The sequence below is a fragment of the Arachis ipaensis genome, chromosome B7, assembly GCF_059453495.1.
Source record: "Arachis ipaensis isolate K30076 ecotype BB chromosome B7, ASM5945349v1, whole genome shotgun sequence".
Taxonomy (NCBI): Eukaryota; Viridiplantae; Streptophyta; class Magnoliopsida; order Fabales; family Fabaceae; genus Arachis; species Arachis ipaensis.
Window position 1 is genome coordinate 59,837,547 of NC_142442.1, and position 8,282 is coordinate 59,845,828.

At 40.6% G+C, this 8,282-nt stretch overlaps 1 non-coding gene across 1 annotated transcript; it reads right to left on the reverse strand.

The window, feature by feature from the left end:
• Window positions 1-240: 240 nt before the first annotated feature.
• LOC148552752 (small nucleolar RNA R71) lies at window positions 241-348 on the reverse strand. The gene has a single exon (XR_015893313.1). It is a non-coding gene; the product is annotated as a small nucleolar RNA R71 (small nucleolar RNA).
• Window positions 349-8,282: the final 7,934 nt, after the last annotated feature.

An 8,282-nucleotide genomic window follows, 5' to 3' on the forward strand; every position in this document is an offset into this window, starting at 1 on the left:
AAGTTTCATGGCTTGCCTGCTCAAGAGCCTATTAAGCACCTGAGAGATTTCCAAGCAGCCTGTTCTACTGTCAGGCGTGATGGTGCAGATGAAACTTCAATTTTGCTGAAAGCTTTCCCGTTTTCTCTTGAGGGGAAGGCAAGAGAGTGGTACTACACTCAACCAGCAGCAACTGTATCCAACTGGGATAAATTGAGAAGAGAATTCTTAGAAAAATTCTTTCCAGCTGAAGTTACTGATAAACTGAGGAAAGACATTTCCATGATTGTTCAGGATGAATCTGAGACTCTCTATGAATACTGGGAGTGCTTCAATAATCTTCTGAAAGCATGCCCCCACCATATGATTGACAAGATAGTGTTACTCGGTTACGTCACACAGGGCATGAGGCCCCAAGATAAGACCACATTGGAAAGTGCTAGCAATGGGTCTATGAAAAAGTACAAGACCACTGATGAGGCTTGGTAATTGATCAGTGACTTAGCTGAATCTACTCGGAATCACAGGCAGAAACAAGGCCATTCAAAAGTCGTTGCAGAAGTATCCTCTAGCAGAGAGACTGCTGCTCTAACTCAGAGTATCTGTGAAATGACTAACTTGCTGAAGCAGATGCAATTGAATCAACAACAAGTTTAGCAAGCTCAACCTTCTCCACCACAGCAAAGCCAACAGTTAGTCCCACAGAGAGTTTGCAGAATCTGTGTTGATTATAGCCACTATACTGATGAATATCCGCAGCTCCAGCAGGAAGACAACACCGTGGCAGCCACTCATAACTTCTATGACCGCCCCAACCAAGGGTACAATCAAGGTGGCAATTACAACCATAGATGGTAGACAATTCTAATCAGAATTGGAGGGACAACAACAACAACAGAGGAGGCAGAGATAATCAGGGAAATCAAAGGTGGAATAATAACAACAACAGGCAGCAGAACCAGAACCAGCCTTATAGAGCACCTCACTTGAGACAATCCCAAGGACCACAGAATACCCAACAGCAGACCTCTCAAATTACTTATCCTTCCTCATCTTCTATTGATGATTTACTACAATCCATTGATTGGAGACAACAGACCATGGAAAATAACATTAATGCCACTCTAAATGGTCTGAACGCTACTTTGCAAGCTCTTGTCTCACAGATTAGATCAATGAATAACTCCAATAACCAACCTATGAGCTCCAGTGGAATCCCCTTTCAACCATTACTCAATCCAAAGGGTGGCATTAATGCCATCACCCTCAGGTTCGGAACCACACTGCAGGAGAGGAATCAGGAGGAGCCAAGCCACCAGAACACGCCTCAGCTGAAGAGGTAGTGGAAATAGAAGATGTTGAAGAGGAAGAGGACATACAGGACATAGCTGAAAAAGAAGAAGTTCAACCACAGGAGGAAGCACCACAGGGCGCATATACTGCAGAAGACACCAGTCCCATTCCATTTCCACAACTTGCAAGGAAGCCCAGGAAGCAGCTGGAACCTGATCCCAAAATGGTAGAGATATTCAAAAAGGTTGAGGTAACTGTTCCTCTTTTTGATGTTATTCAACAGGTACCTAAATATGCAAAGTTTCTAAAAGATTTATGTATACATAAAGACAAAATTAATGAATTAGAAACTATTCCTTTAGGTAGTTCCATATCTGCTTTAATGGGAGGTTTACCTGAAAAGTGTAGTGACCCAGGTCCTTGTATGGTTAATTGTACTATTGGTGGTGTGATAATTTTTGACTGCATGTGTGATTTAGGAGCATGTGTGAGTATAATTCCTTTGTCTATATATGATATTTTGAGGCTCCCTCCCTTAAAAAGGTCGGCAGCTCGTTTTGTGTTAGCAGATAAAAGCATTATTACAGTGGTTGGAGTTGCTGAAGATGTATTAGTGGGCATTAAGGGGCTCACATTCCCCATTGATTTTTATATTCTGGAGATGCCCCAAAATGACTTAGAGAAGCCGTCATCAATCCTACTTGGAAGACCTTTCCTGAAGACATCAAAGTTCAAATTGGATGCTTTTTCAGGAACATACTCTTTTGAAATAGATGGCCGATTAGTAAGTTTCAATCTGAATGGAGTTATGAAGCACCCTCCAGAAGATCATTCTATCTTTCAGTGTGACATCATTGACGAAACCGTAGCTAAAGTTCACCAGGAGGAGTTAGAAGAGAAGCACACAGGACAAGGTCCGAGTGTGGGGACACTCTTGAACGACAATGATGGTACTTCGCCATTTTCACTAGCTTCAGGCAATCCAGAGCCTGACCATGAGCAGCAGTTAGAGTTGAAACCCCTTCCTCCACACCTCAAATATGCTTACCTTGAGGACAAGCAAAAGTGTCCAATTATCATTGCAAGGGAACTCACTTCTCAACAAGAAGAGTAGTTACTTAGTGTGCTGAGGAGGCACAAGAAGGCAATTGGGTGGAGTTTGGTGGATATAGTAGGCATCAACCCTCAAGTATGTGAGCACAGAATATTTTTAGAAGAGGGAACAAGGCCCGTTCGTCAACCCCAGAGAAGACTGCACCCCACTATCTTAGAGGTTGTCAAGAAGGAAGTGACCAGACTACTAGAGGCAGATATCATCTATCCTATCTCAGACAGTGAATGGGTAAGCCCAGTACAAGTAGTGCCAAAGAAGTCTGGAGTCACTACAGTGAAGAATGCATGGAGAGCTTATAGCAACCAGAGTACAGAACGCTTGGAGGGTCTGCATTGATTACAGACGCCTCAACCAAGCAACCCGTAAGGATCACTATCCTCTTCCATTCATTGATCAAATGCTGGATCACCTGTCAGGTAAATCACATTATTGCTTTTTAGATGGTTATACAGGTTATTTCCAGATTCATATAGCTCTTGAGGATTAGGAAAAGACTACTTTTACGTGTCCTTTTGGGACTTATGCTTACAAGAGAATGCCCTTTGGCTTGTGTAATGCACCAGCTACTTTCCAAAGGTGCATGATGAGTCTTTTCTCTGATCTTATTGAGGACTGTATGGAAGTTTTTATGGATGATTTTAGTGTTTATGGCGATTCCTTTAGCCTTTGCTTAGATGGATTATCTAGAGTATTAGATAGATGTGTCAATACAAACCTTGTATTAAATTTTGAAAAATGTCACTTTACGGTTAAACAAGGGATTGTACTAGGACATGTTGTGTCTAATACTGGCATTTCTGTAAATCCAGCAAAGGTGGATGTTATTTCTAGTTTACCTTACCCCTCTTCTGTGAGGGAAGTCTGCTCGTTCCTTGGCCATGCAGGTTTTTACAGGAGATTCATTAAGGACTTCAGTAAGGTAGCACTTCCCTTATCCAGACTACTGCAGGAGGATATTGAGTTCGAGTTCAGTGAAGATTGCAAACAAGCATTTGATAAGCTGAAGATCGCCCTGACTCAAGCTCCAATTGTGAGAGGACTGATGAGCGGATATTTTATACGCTTTTTGGGGATAATTTCATATAGTTTTGAGTATGTTTTAGTTAGTTTTTAGTTTATTTTTATTAGTTTTTAGGAAAAATTCATATTTCTGGACTTTACTATGAGTTGTGTGTTTTTCTGTAATTTCAGGTATTTTTCTGGCTGAAATTGAAGGAGCTGAGCAAAAATCTAATTCAGGCTGAAAAAGGATTGCTGATGCTGTTGGATTCTGACCTCCCTGCACTCAAAGTGGATTTTCTGGAGCTACAGAACTCGAAATGGCGTGATTCCAATTGCGTTGGAAAGTAGACATCCAGGGCTTTTCAGCAATATATAATAGTCCATACTTTGCACAAGAATAGACGACGTAAACTGGCGTTCAACGCCAGTCCTCTGCCCAATTCTGGCGTCCAGCGCCAGAAAAGGATCAAAATCTGGAGTTGAACGCCCAAACTGGCATAAAAACTGGCGTTCAACTCCACAAATGGCCTCTGCACGTGAATTGCTTAAGTCTCAGCCCCAGCACACACCAAGTGGGCCCTAGCACACACCAAGTGGGCCCCAGAAGTGGATCTCTGCATCATCCATCATAGTTTATCCAATTTTTGTAAACCTAGGCTACTAGTTTAGTATTTAAACAACTCTTAGAGACTTATTTTGTATCTCATGACATTTCAGATCTAAACTTTGTATTCTCTGATGGCATGAGTCTCTAAACCCCATTGTTGGGGGTGAGGAGCTCTGCTGTGTCTCGATGAATTAATGCAAGTATTTCTGTTTTCCATTCAAACACGCTTGTTCCTATCTAAGATGTTCATTCGCGCTTAACTGTGATGGAGGTGATGATCTGTGACATTCATCACCTTCCTCAAACCATGAACGTGTGCCTGACAACCACCTCCGTTCTATATCCGATTGAATGAGTATCTCTTAGATTCCTTAATCAGAATCTCCGTGGTATAAGCTAGAACTGATGGCGGCATTCATGAGAATCTGGAAAGTCTAAACCTTGTCTGTGGTATTCCGAGTAGGATTCAAGGATTGAATGACTGTGACGAGCTTCAAACTCCTGAGGGCTGGGCGTTAGTGACAGACGCAAAAGGATAGTAAATCCTATTCCAACCGGATCGAGAACCAACCGGTGATTAGCCGTGCTGTGACAGAGCGCGTGAGCGTAGTTTTCACTGGAAGGATGGAAGGTAGCCATTGACAACGGTGATCCACCAACACACAGCTTGCCATAGGAGGACGTGCGTGCGTGAACAAGAAGACAGAGGAAAGCAGAGATTCAGAAGACAAAGCATCTCCAAAACTCCAACATATTCTCCATTACTGCATAACAAGTAACCTTTAATCCATGCTCTATTGTTTATTTGCAATTCAACTGATAAACATAATTGACTTCCTGACTAAGATTTACAAAATAATCATAGATTGCTTCAATCCAACAATCTCCGTGGGATTCGACCCTTACTCACGTAAGGTATTACTTGGACGACCCAGTGCACTTGCTGGTCAGTTGTATCGAAGTTGTGACAGACTGTAAAACTAGATCAGAGTATCTGACCTAATAAGCCATTACCAGAGATCACAATTTCGTGCACCAAGTTTTTGGCGCCGTTGCCGGGGATTGTTTGTGTTTGAACAACTGACGGATTATTTTGTTGCTTAGATTAGGAAAAATCTTTCTTTTTTTTTTGTTTAGAGTCTTTTATTATTTATCCCTTGTTAAGATACTTTAAACTTATAGTTCAGTTATTTAGAACGTGGTGTTTATGTTCATGATAATTGGCTATCATAATTTTTTAAAAACCTTCTTCAAAAATAATTTTTCTATTAAATCCTGTGCCAAACTTTAAGTTTGGTGTTTTCAAAAATAATCTTTCTCAAAATTTTTGAAGGTCCCATAACTCATTTGGCTAGAGCGTCAATCTGTGTTCTTGGTAATTGGGTTAGAGTCTTTTATATTCTTTTCAAAACCTTCTTTTTCAAAAACATTTTTTCTATTAAATCTTGTGCCAAACTTTAAGTTTGGTGTTTTCTTGTTGATTTCCCTTTGATTTTCGAAAATTTTGGTTTGGTTTTCAAAAAATTTTAAGTTTGGTGTTCTTTCTTCATGTTCTTGTGTTCTTGTGAGTCTTCAAAGTGATCTTGAGTTTTCCTTGTGTCTTGATCTTAAAATTTTTAAGTTTGGTGTTCCTTGGTATTTTCCCTCCAAATTTTTCGAAAACAAGGAGCATTAGATCTAAAAATTTTAAATCTTGTACTATCTTATTGTTTTTCTCTCTCCTCACTAAATTCAAAAATATCTTCTCAAAATATCTTTTCTAACTTCCTAACTTCTTATCTTTTCAAAATTTGTTGCAACTAACCAACTAACTTTTTGTTTGTTTCTTAACTTTTTCAAAACTACCTAACTAACTCTCTCCCTCTCTAATTTTCGAAAATATTTCCCCTCTTTTTCAAAAATTTCGTTTTTTTTACTAATTAATTTTTATTTAAAAAAAATTTATTTCAAAATTCAAATTCTTTTTAGTTATTTTATTTTATTTAAGTATTTATTTCTTATAAAATAAAATAAATAAAAAGATAAATCAGTCCAAGTTATATCCATATATCCATCATGGACATAAGTGGAAATGAACAGTCCAGGAGGACTCTGGGGTCATATTCTAACCCCTCTACTGCTTCATATGGGAGTAGCATATGCATACCCTCCATTGGAGTTAGTAGCTTTGAGTTGAATCCTCAGCTCATTATCATGGTGCAGCAAAGTTGCCAGTATTCCGGTCTTCCACAGGAAGAACCTACAGAGTTTCTGGCACAATTTTTACAAATTGCTGACACAGTACATGATAAGGAAATAGATCAGGATGTCTACAGACTATTACTGTTTCCATTTGCTGTAAAAGATCAAGCTAAGAGGTGGTTAAATAACCAACCTAAGGCCAGCATAAGGACATGGAAACAACTGACAGAAAAATTCCTGAATCAATATTTCCCTCCAAAAAGGATGACACAGCTGAGGCTGGACATCCAAGGCTTTAAACAAGGAGATAATGAATCTCTTTATGATGCCTGGGAGAGATACAGAGAGATGCTACGAAAATGCCCCTCTGAAATGTTTTCAGAGTGGGTTCAGTTAGACATCTTCTACTATGGGCTTGCAGAAGGAGCTCAGATGTCTTTAGATTACTCAGCTGGTGGATCTATCCATATGAGAAAGAAAATTGAAGAAGCTCAAGAGCTCATTGATACAGTTGCCAGGAATCAGCATCTGTATCTAAGCAGCAACCCTTCCATGAATGAAGAGGTTAAAACAGTAACTGCTGAATTCAGTACTGTAAAACAAGCTGCTGAATTCAATCAGCAATTAGATTTTCTAACAAAGCAGCTAGCTGAATTCAAAGACAGGTTACAGGAGACAAGGATAGCTAATATACATATGGACGAACAGTTTAAGCAAACAAAGCAGCAGCTATCAACGCAAATAGCAGAAGAATGCCAAGCAGTTCAATTAAGAAGTGGGAAAACATTAAATACCCCACCTCAAGGCATCAAAAATTCAAGAAATGAGCGACCCACCAAAAATTCCCCTGAGGACAGTAAGAGCCCAGGGAAAAATAATTCTGGCACTAAAACGCCAGAAAATGGGTGGAAGGCTGGCACTGAACGCCCAGACCATGCCCAAAACTGGCGTTCAGCGCCAAAAACAAGGCAGGATTGGCGTTCAACGCCAGAAATGGGCAAGAATCTGGCGTTGAACGCCCAAATGGGGCAGAATCCAGCGTTGAACGCCCAAAATGGGCACATTTCTGGCGTTCAGGCGCCAGGAACAGACAGTGAGCTAACGTCTAACGTCACTCCAGCTTCTGACTCTGGTACTCAATTGCCAGTGAGGGATCAGACACACACAAGTGCTGATAACAAACCCTCTAAAAAGGCTTCTTTAACCACTAAGGTTGAGGAATATAAAGCCAAGATACCTTATCCTCAAAAACTCCGAAAAGAGGAGCAGGATAAGCAATTTGCTCGCTTTGCAGATTATCTAAGGACTCTTGAAATAAAGATTCCTTTTGCAGAGGCACTTGAGCAAATACCTTCTTATGCCAAGTTCATGAAAGAGATCTTGAGTCATAAAAAGGAGTGGAGAGAAACAGAAAGAGTTCTCCTCACTGAAGAATGCAGTGCAGTCATTCTGAAAAGCTTTCCTGAAAAGCTTAAAGACCCTGGGAGTTTTCTGATACCATGCATGTTGGAAGGTGATTGCACCAAGACAGCCTTATGCGATCTTGGGGCAAGCATCAACCTGATACCTGCATCCACTATCAGGAAGCTTGGCTTAACTGATGAAGTTAAACCAACCCGGATATGTCTCCAACTTGCTGATGGTTCCACTAAATACCCATCAGGCGTGATTGAGGACATGATTGTCAGAGTTGGGCCATTCGCCTTTCCTACTGACTTTGTTGTGCTGGAAATGGAGGAGCACAAGAGTGCTACTCTCATTCTAGGAAGACCCTTCCTAGCAACTGGACGATCCCTCATTGATGTCCAACAGGGGGAAATAACCCTGAGAGTCAATGATGATGAGTTTAAGTTGAACGCTGTCAAAGCCATGCAGCATCCAGACACATCAACAGACTGCATGAAAGTTGATCTCATTGACTCTTTGGTAGAAGAGATCAACATGGCTGAGAGTCTCGAATCAGAGTTGGAAGACATCTTTAAAGATGTTCAGCCTGATTTGGAGGATTCAGGGGACATGAAAGAGCCTCTGAACTTTCTTCTGAAAGAGGAAAAACCTCCTAAACCCGAGCTCAAGCCACTACCACCATCCTTGAAATATGCATTT